Raw genomic sequence first — 7,990 nt, forward strand, 5'->3', positions numbered from 1 at the left:
AACCTTTCATCAAAGTTGTCCTAAAACCAAAACTATACCCGTTCTTGTCTTAGGACAACTTTGATGAACTTTTTTGTTCAACTTCAAATGTTGACTACTGTGTATATATATAAATATATATTTATATATTGTGGAAAATAATGTGTTTTTTTTACCTTAAACCGCATAAACACATTTCATTACACCAAATACACAAAATAATGTTCTTTTTAGCAACATCATATGACCCCTTTAAAATATAAACTTAATGCAAGCTATAGTGAAGCTATATTTAAGTCGTAAAATCTTATACAATACTCTACGCAAATTTGTCTTAAATATTGGTCACACTTTATTAAGGTCCCATTCTCACTATTAACGAACCATTAACTATGACTTTTGTCTCAAACTCCTAATTTGCTGCTTATTAATAGTTAAGGTAGTTGTTAAGTTTAGTTATTGTGTAGGATTAGGGATGCAGAATATGGTCGTTCAGAATATGTGCTTTATACAGTAAGTACTAATAAACAGCCACTATGTTAATAATAGGTATGCTAATAAGCAACTAGTTCATAGTGAGAATTGGTCTCTATACTAAAGTGTTACCTAAATATTTTACTGGAAAACAAGACACAAATAATAATGAAGCAAATTATTTTTGCCATATTTGATTAGTCTTTTGCATCAGTAGCGTGTCTAAGAAGCCTTGAAATGTCATTTACACAGGCAAGTATTGGAGCAAAGCCTATGTAATCATCAATAAATGGACCGTTTGTCATGATATATTTAATCTGTTATGCGACAGCAAACTTTCAAAATCTGCCCACGCTTTTATACACACTTACGCACACAAGCTCACATGCACGAGTGCACACGTCACATGGCTTATTTAGTAAAGGTTAAGCATGAGGGAAATGGTATATTGATGAGGGTGACGTTATGAATACTGTAGCCCGCAGGTCTTTTCTAAACCCTTTCTTGGCCTTTCTCCGATTCCTTTGAATCACAACTGAAGGCCTTTTCCTCTAGAGCACACGACCGCCCACTTCCCACGGGACGATACGGCACATGTGTAAGCGGTGATACCCTACAGCCTGTCAAACACACTCGCTTACTCACAACAGATCGCATGCATGTGATTGCGACGTGTATGTTGTTTAGCAGCTGCTCTGTTCTCTCATATGTTCAACGGCAACATTCCTATGTGAGGATTTCTCATTAGTCAAACTCTGATAATCTACAACACTACTCTAATTGTGAAGGAAATCACATGCCACACAGATCTCTGTTTTGAACTGGGGCATTTCTGCACGCCGCTGATATGAAATAGGAGATTAGCTCTATTTTCACAAGTCCCCTGTGACATGATTCCTGACATCGGGGTGGCCTGCTGACAGTTTGGTGGAAATCCCAAGACAATCCGCAACGTTTAAATGTGTCGCCTTTAATGAAGGATCTATTCAGATTCAGAGCCTCAGAAACATTTTTGGAGACCAAACCTCAAAAACATGACTGATATGGACTGAGCTAAAGGGTTCAATGGGGACGACCACAGTTAACAATAACAGGAACAGGAACCCTTCCCCCTAAAGACACACACACAGAGAAGCTCATTATTGCTCTGGGATCAGGGTTTGGGAAGTGCATGGGGACAAGGAGCAAAAATCATTAGTGTTCTTCTTATGAGCACACACACGCAAAGGGTGTGAGGATGCCTCAAGAAAAAGGAAAATTTGATTAAACAAACAAGCTTTTTTTAAACAAAGTTTTGTTTAAAACAAAATCAATAGAAAAAAAAGTTTAAATGTAACCACTGTATTTATAATTAACACAATTTATTGAGACAAACAACAAATATTTTTTGTTTTAACAATCAAACACAATAAAAATTCAACAAATATCTAATTTCTAGGAAGTAACTCTATAAAAACGTGCATACCGTCTAAATTAAATATAATTTTGTAAATTGCATAAACAATTAAGAACAAAACAGCATCATGTATTTATGCATTGCTTAATCCAAAGAGCAGAAGCGCCATTCACACAGACGGCATTTAGAAACATGAGACGCAGTGAAAAGGAATAAACCTCCACAAATTCGTGACGTGTTTTAACTTTGCATGGCTTTCTATACATCTCTTGTGTGAGACGCGAGTGCAGCAGTCATATTTGTCCGTCTAAGAAATGCGCTGAATATGCGTTCTATGTGAATGGCTGGGTTTCGGTTTTAACCCATTCAAGATCTTCTCCGCATTGAGCTTCTATATTTCTCTATTATTTTGAATGAATAACGCACCAGCGGCGCGTCTCCTGGGCTAGACTAACAAAACATTAAAATGCAACAACGTCACTTACATCACCGCATCTCGTGCGCCACTGATGGCACTCCCTGATGCACACCTAACATTCAAATGCAAATGTTTATTTTAAATTCGACTAATATTCATTCTTTATTCACAATCTCCTCATCACAGGCAGGCACAGCACTCATTTCAGAATGTGTTCGTGTTTGTGTGTGCTGTCTGCGTCACTCATACTGCGTGCCTATATCGTGCGCTATATCGAACAATTTTTCTATCGATATTGAAGAAGGTGTACCGTCGATAAATATCGATACCGTTTTATCGTCCAGGCCTACACTAAACCAATGTGAAAATGCTCCAGTAAACGCTAGTCAATTGGGTAAACTGTGAGTTATGGTAAAAATGTTTTATGACCATGAAATATAGCCTTACAATGCATAATTTTATGGCTATGTATTGTTAAAAATTATCGTTTCATAAGTAACGTATGACAGTGGTTCCCAACCCTGGTCCTGGAGGCACCCCAACACTGCACATTTTGCATGTCTCCTTTCTCTGACACACCAATTTCAGGTCTTGGAGTCTCTACTAATGAGCTGATGATCTGAATCAGGTGTGTTTGATTAAGGAGACATGCAAAACATGCAGTGTTGGGGTGCCTCCAGGACCAGGGTTGGGAACCACTGACGTATGAATCCACTTATAATTTGCAGATGTTTGCAGAAGTCTCATTGACATTTATATAGTTAAATGTCACTTTTATGCTAGTTTTGTACAGTAGGTTATGTCAGGGTGTTTAATCAAAAGAACTGTTTTATATGACAATATGACAAGCATGTCATTATTTACTTTCTTTTATGACCTTTTATAAACCTGTATGACGACTTCTTTCGTGGAACAAAAGGTGGTTTAAATTTTTTTTTCCATGAAAGTGACTGAAGCTGTCAAGCTCCAAAAAGTGGGAAAAAAGTCTTAACTTCAGAAAAATATTCCTCGTCTTCAAAATAAATAAATAAATAAATAACCCATACAAAATGGTTTAGAGAACAGACAGACAGACAGACAGACAGATAGACAGATAGATAGATAGATTCAAGCTGTTGATCATTAATCTTGATAATCATGTAGAAGCAAACACTTTGGTATTTTCATACTGGTAAATGTGTAATGAGAATAAATGTAATATTAAGTAATTGAAATATGAGTCATGTGACCGATGGCACCAATTCACTCTTAAAACATTCCATTAAAACTGAATGAACTACGTTTTTCCCCTTTAATGTGCCCAATTAAATACTAATATGTTTTATGTTAAAGAATGTGCCATGGAAGTGAAGCAATAAATAGGTTTCATTAAAGTCAATTTACTGGGATTCAAAAAATGTAAATGTCTTGAATTACTGGGGCACCAACAAGAAGCTCATTAAACAGTAGAAAGTGATAAATTGTGGAACTGAAAAATAATGAGGGAAGATATTGTGCAGTGATGCATGGGAGTATCGCCACAGGGGACCATAAAGGTGATCGCATGTGAAGACTGAGAGAGAAAGGAAGAGGTAGCCACCACGCTCTCATTCCCGACCCATCCCCTGCCCTCTGTGAGACCCTGGCATTGTCCAGCGCTGATTTAAACTATTGTGAAGGGAGCCAGTGGCCCTCCACTGCGGGTTAAGCACTTCAGATACACATTGCTACAAGTTAATGTGACCAGTTAAGTGATGTATGGCCCCAAACGCTCACTCTCTTTCTTCCTCTGTCTTTTGAGCCTCAGTCTCTGATCTTTTGCCGAACAATATGCTGCTCAGACCTTTAAATAGGCTTTTTAAGAGAGTTCTTCAAAAGATCTGACTCCACAAATATTATTGCTGCTGAGGAAGAGGCATTTGGGAACTCAGATAAGCCTATATGATGAGGAGAATGGAAAAGATTCTAGAAAACATCTCCTGTGTAACACCTGGACTGCAAAGGCAGATTACAGATTATGATTAAAGATAAAAGATCTTTAATCATACAAAAAAAAAAATGCTGTGGTAATTCTATGTTATACCATTCTACGTTGATGCGTACAATGGCGCCGAACAATTGCTGTATTAATATATCATGGTATTTACATATTACTCCAACATACTTCAAAGAAAACTGGTGTTACAAAGCAAACCAGAAATACATGCAAATCAACTCGCACAATGCTAAAGGTGCTAAAGATGGTTTCCATGGCATTGCTAGGGTGTTGCTAGGGTATTCTGGGTGGTTCTAAGTGCTTGCTCAGGTGTTCTGGATGGCTTCGATGGCGTTACTAAGGTATTCTATGTGGTCCTAGGGCTTTTTAGGGTGTTCTAGGTGGTTGCTCGGTTGTTCTAGATAGTTTCTAGTGTATTCTGGATGGTTCTAGGACATTTTTAATGCATTCTAGGTGGTTGCTCAGGTGTTCTAAACGGTTTCTATGGTGTTACTAATGTATTCTGGATGGTCCTACGGCTTTTTAGGGTGTTCTAGGTGCTTGCTCTGGTGTTTTAAATCTCTAGGGAGTTGTTAGGAAATTCTGGATGGTTCTAGTACATTTTTAAGGTATTCTTGGGTGGACCTCCTAGGGTTTTTTTAGGGTGTTCTAGGTGGTTGCTCGGGTGTTTTAGATGGTTTCTAGGGAGTTGCTAAGGAATTCTGGATGGTTCATGGACATTTTTAAGGTGTTCTAGGTGGAAGCTCAGGTGTTCTAGATGGCTTCTATGGTGTTACTAAGGTATTCTGAGTGGTCTAATGCATTCTAGGTGGTTGCTCAGGTGTTCTAAACGGTTTCTATGGTGTTACTAATGTATTCTGGATGGTCCTACGGCTTTTTAGAGTGTTCTAGGTGCTTGCTCTGGTGTTTTAAATCTCTAGGGAGTTGTTAGGAAATTCTGGATGGTTCTAGTACATTTTTTAGGTATTCTTGGGTGGTCCTCCTAGGGTTTTTTTAGGGTGTTCTAGGTGGTTGCTCGGGTGTTTTAGATGGTTTCTAGGGAGTTGCTAAGGAATTCTGGATGGTTCATGGACATTTTTAAGGTGTTCTAGGTGGAAGCTCAGGTGTTCTAGATGGTTTCTATGGTGTTACTAAGGTATTCTGAGTGGTCCCAGGGCTATTTTCGTTTTCGTTCAGTTTCCATTTAAAAAACTATTGGTTGATTAATCGGTATGGGCCAGTGTGGTCCATCAAAATCGGTAAAATCCACTATCGACCGACATATCATATTCATATTAGGGGTGTATATATGTGTACGGATCAGGCTGCACGCATGTGATTCGTGGATTAACTGTTAAATTATCCATCACAGAGTTAAAGTTTATCATTTGCACATGTTTTGTCTTGCCAGTTTACACATTCAAGCAATTTTAACTCGCGCGCTGTTTTCTGTGCGCTCAGCCGCTGCCGCACACACCCGAAGCACGCACACGCAGAGAGAGAGAGACACCGCGTGAACAGCGAATTGATTCCTCTTTCACGTACACACAAAGTTATGTTAAAATACCTGTTTTGGCAAGTATTGTAGTAAACACAGTCAGTTATGTCTTAAGTGAACATAAACAGCTGAGAAGAAAACCGGATGTGTGTCAGTATTAGGTCCGTGCATTTGGTCTTAAAGAGACAGCACCCAATAAATACCTGTTTCTGTATGCCAATCAAATAACACCACAGCTCTAACAAAGATTAATCTGTATTTAACTTGTGCAGTGAGCACTATTGTGTAATTTTACACTTAATTATTATATTTCTGCACCTGAATGCTACTGTTACTGACTTTATGTGTTACTGTGTTTTGTTGTATTCATCTATGCTTGTAATTTGTGTAATTGTTCTTGTTTTAATAAAAACTTTATTAGTTAAGCAAGTAGTTTTTGCTGTGGTATAGAAGTACTTAAAGGCACAATATGTAAGATTTTTTATTAAAATATCCAAAAACCATTAGAACAGTGTTATATATTTTGCGTAATATGATGAGTTTTGTGATCCGTTGCACAACTAATACATATATATATATAATTTTGTTTTTATATAATATAATTTAATTTTTTCATAAACACACTCTTACCAATACACTCCTGTGGCCTAGCTCTCATCGTGACCCCCTTCATTCCACAGGTCTATATTGAAGGGCAATGATTGGGAAACAGCATTGAAGAGTCAGTGAGTGTGTGTGTATGTGTGTGCGTGTGTTCAAGGGTGTTGCCGGGAATTCTCAGAGAGTGAAGCCTGTGAGAACCAAACCTCCCCACCATCCCACCTCCCATCATGATCTGCTCCCTCTCACTGCATGGAGACAGACAATGCTGGCAGGCAGTTTGGCCTCCTTCAAAACTCAAGGTCTTTTTGCTGTTTGGAGGCTGAAACGAAGCATATTTGTCCTTATTAGATGCCAAGTTTAGCTGACATTCTTTCCAGTAACAATATGGTTAAGAAATATCAGAAATTTGTATATTTTTTTGGACACTCTGGATCATATTGTGTCAAAACCTTTATTCCATAGTTGAATTTAAATCAACAAATGTACTATTGTACTAACCTCACAAAAAGTGACCATGGTAACCATAGTTTCAAGCACTCTAATTAATATTAGATCTCCTTCAAACCATGTAAGAAGCTTTCAAAATCTTTGTCATATTTTATTTATACACAGTTTTATTACGTAAACTAACTACAGCACTTTCTGCTAACTGGTTACGATGGTACATTTATGGGAAGGTGTTTGTTATATGCTAATCAGAGGGATAATTATAAATTTTGCTATTGTAGTAGCAATGCAAGCCATCAACAGAGCAGAGAGATCACAAGGCAGATCTCTCCTCCCATCACAACGAAAATAACTTAGTCATTATGACTAAATCAGGATGCACGACACCACCATCTCATCTGTAATTAATGAGCCCGCAAGATGAGTGCCGTAAACAACAGAGTTTGTAGCAACAAGAGACTCAAGAGGGGGGAGGAATCCATTACGGGTCCAAAACACAGTGTAGTGTTCATATATATCTCTCTGAATATAAGTGCTATAGCTGAGTGCTGTCTACAGCAGCATCATCTCTGCTGGTCCAGCTCTCTAATGAGACCAGATTCAATAAAAGACACTTAGAGGTCCACGGCCGGAAGAGACAATGCAAATAGAGTTTATTCTCAGCCTGGAAGTCTGGTTTTCTTGGAAAGCAGAGATGAAGCAATCTGGGCTGTGATGTTTATTTGATTTAGGGCCCCTCTTGCTCTCTTCACCCACTCCTAAACAGAATAAGAGAGAGACACATGTCTGTCTGTGAAGAAAAGCAGAGAAAAAGAGCTGATTGAGTTTGAAAAGAGAGCACTTTATCTCCTAATACACTTGTCATATTATGGATGAAATATATTTACAGCACTTTTATGATTTTGCAGTCTTTCTAACAACTCAGAAGCGCCATGTTTCTTAAAACTAAACAAAGTGTATGATCTTTATATATCTCACAATTTCACAGAACCAATTCCCCATTCAGTTATTTTAAAAGCATCTGGAATTCCACAAGGCCTGACATGCATTATCAAATTCAGTTCCCTTTCATGGGAAATTCCAACCTGCGTCCTCTAGGGGTCGCTATGGGGAACGCCTCGTCGTGACCCGTGTCTGAAGCATACATTGAAAAAACACCAACTCGTTGGCCGGCGACAGCCATGACGTCACTACCGGTGCGACTATAGTATAAATAGGCGC

This window comes from Sinocyclocheilus rhinocerous, unplaced genomic scaffold (assembly GCF_001515625.1).
Source record: "Sinocyclocheilus rhinocerous isolate Xijiao unplaced genomic scaffold, SAMN03320098_v1.1 scaffold797, whole genome shotgun sequence".
Taxonomy (NCBI): Eukaryota; Metazoa; Chordata; class Actinopteri; order Cypriniformes; family Cyprinidae; genus Sinocyclocheilus; species Sinocyclocheilus rhinocerous.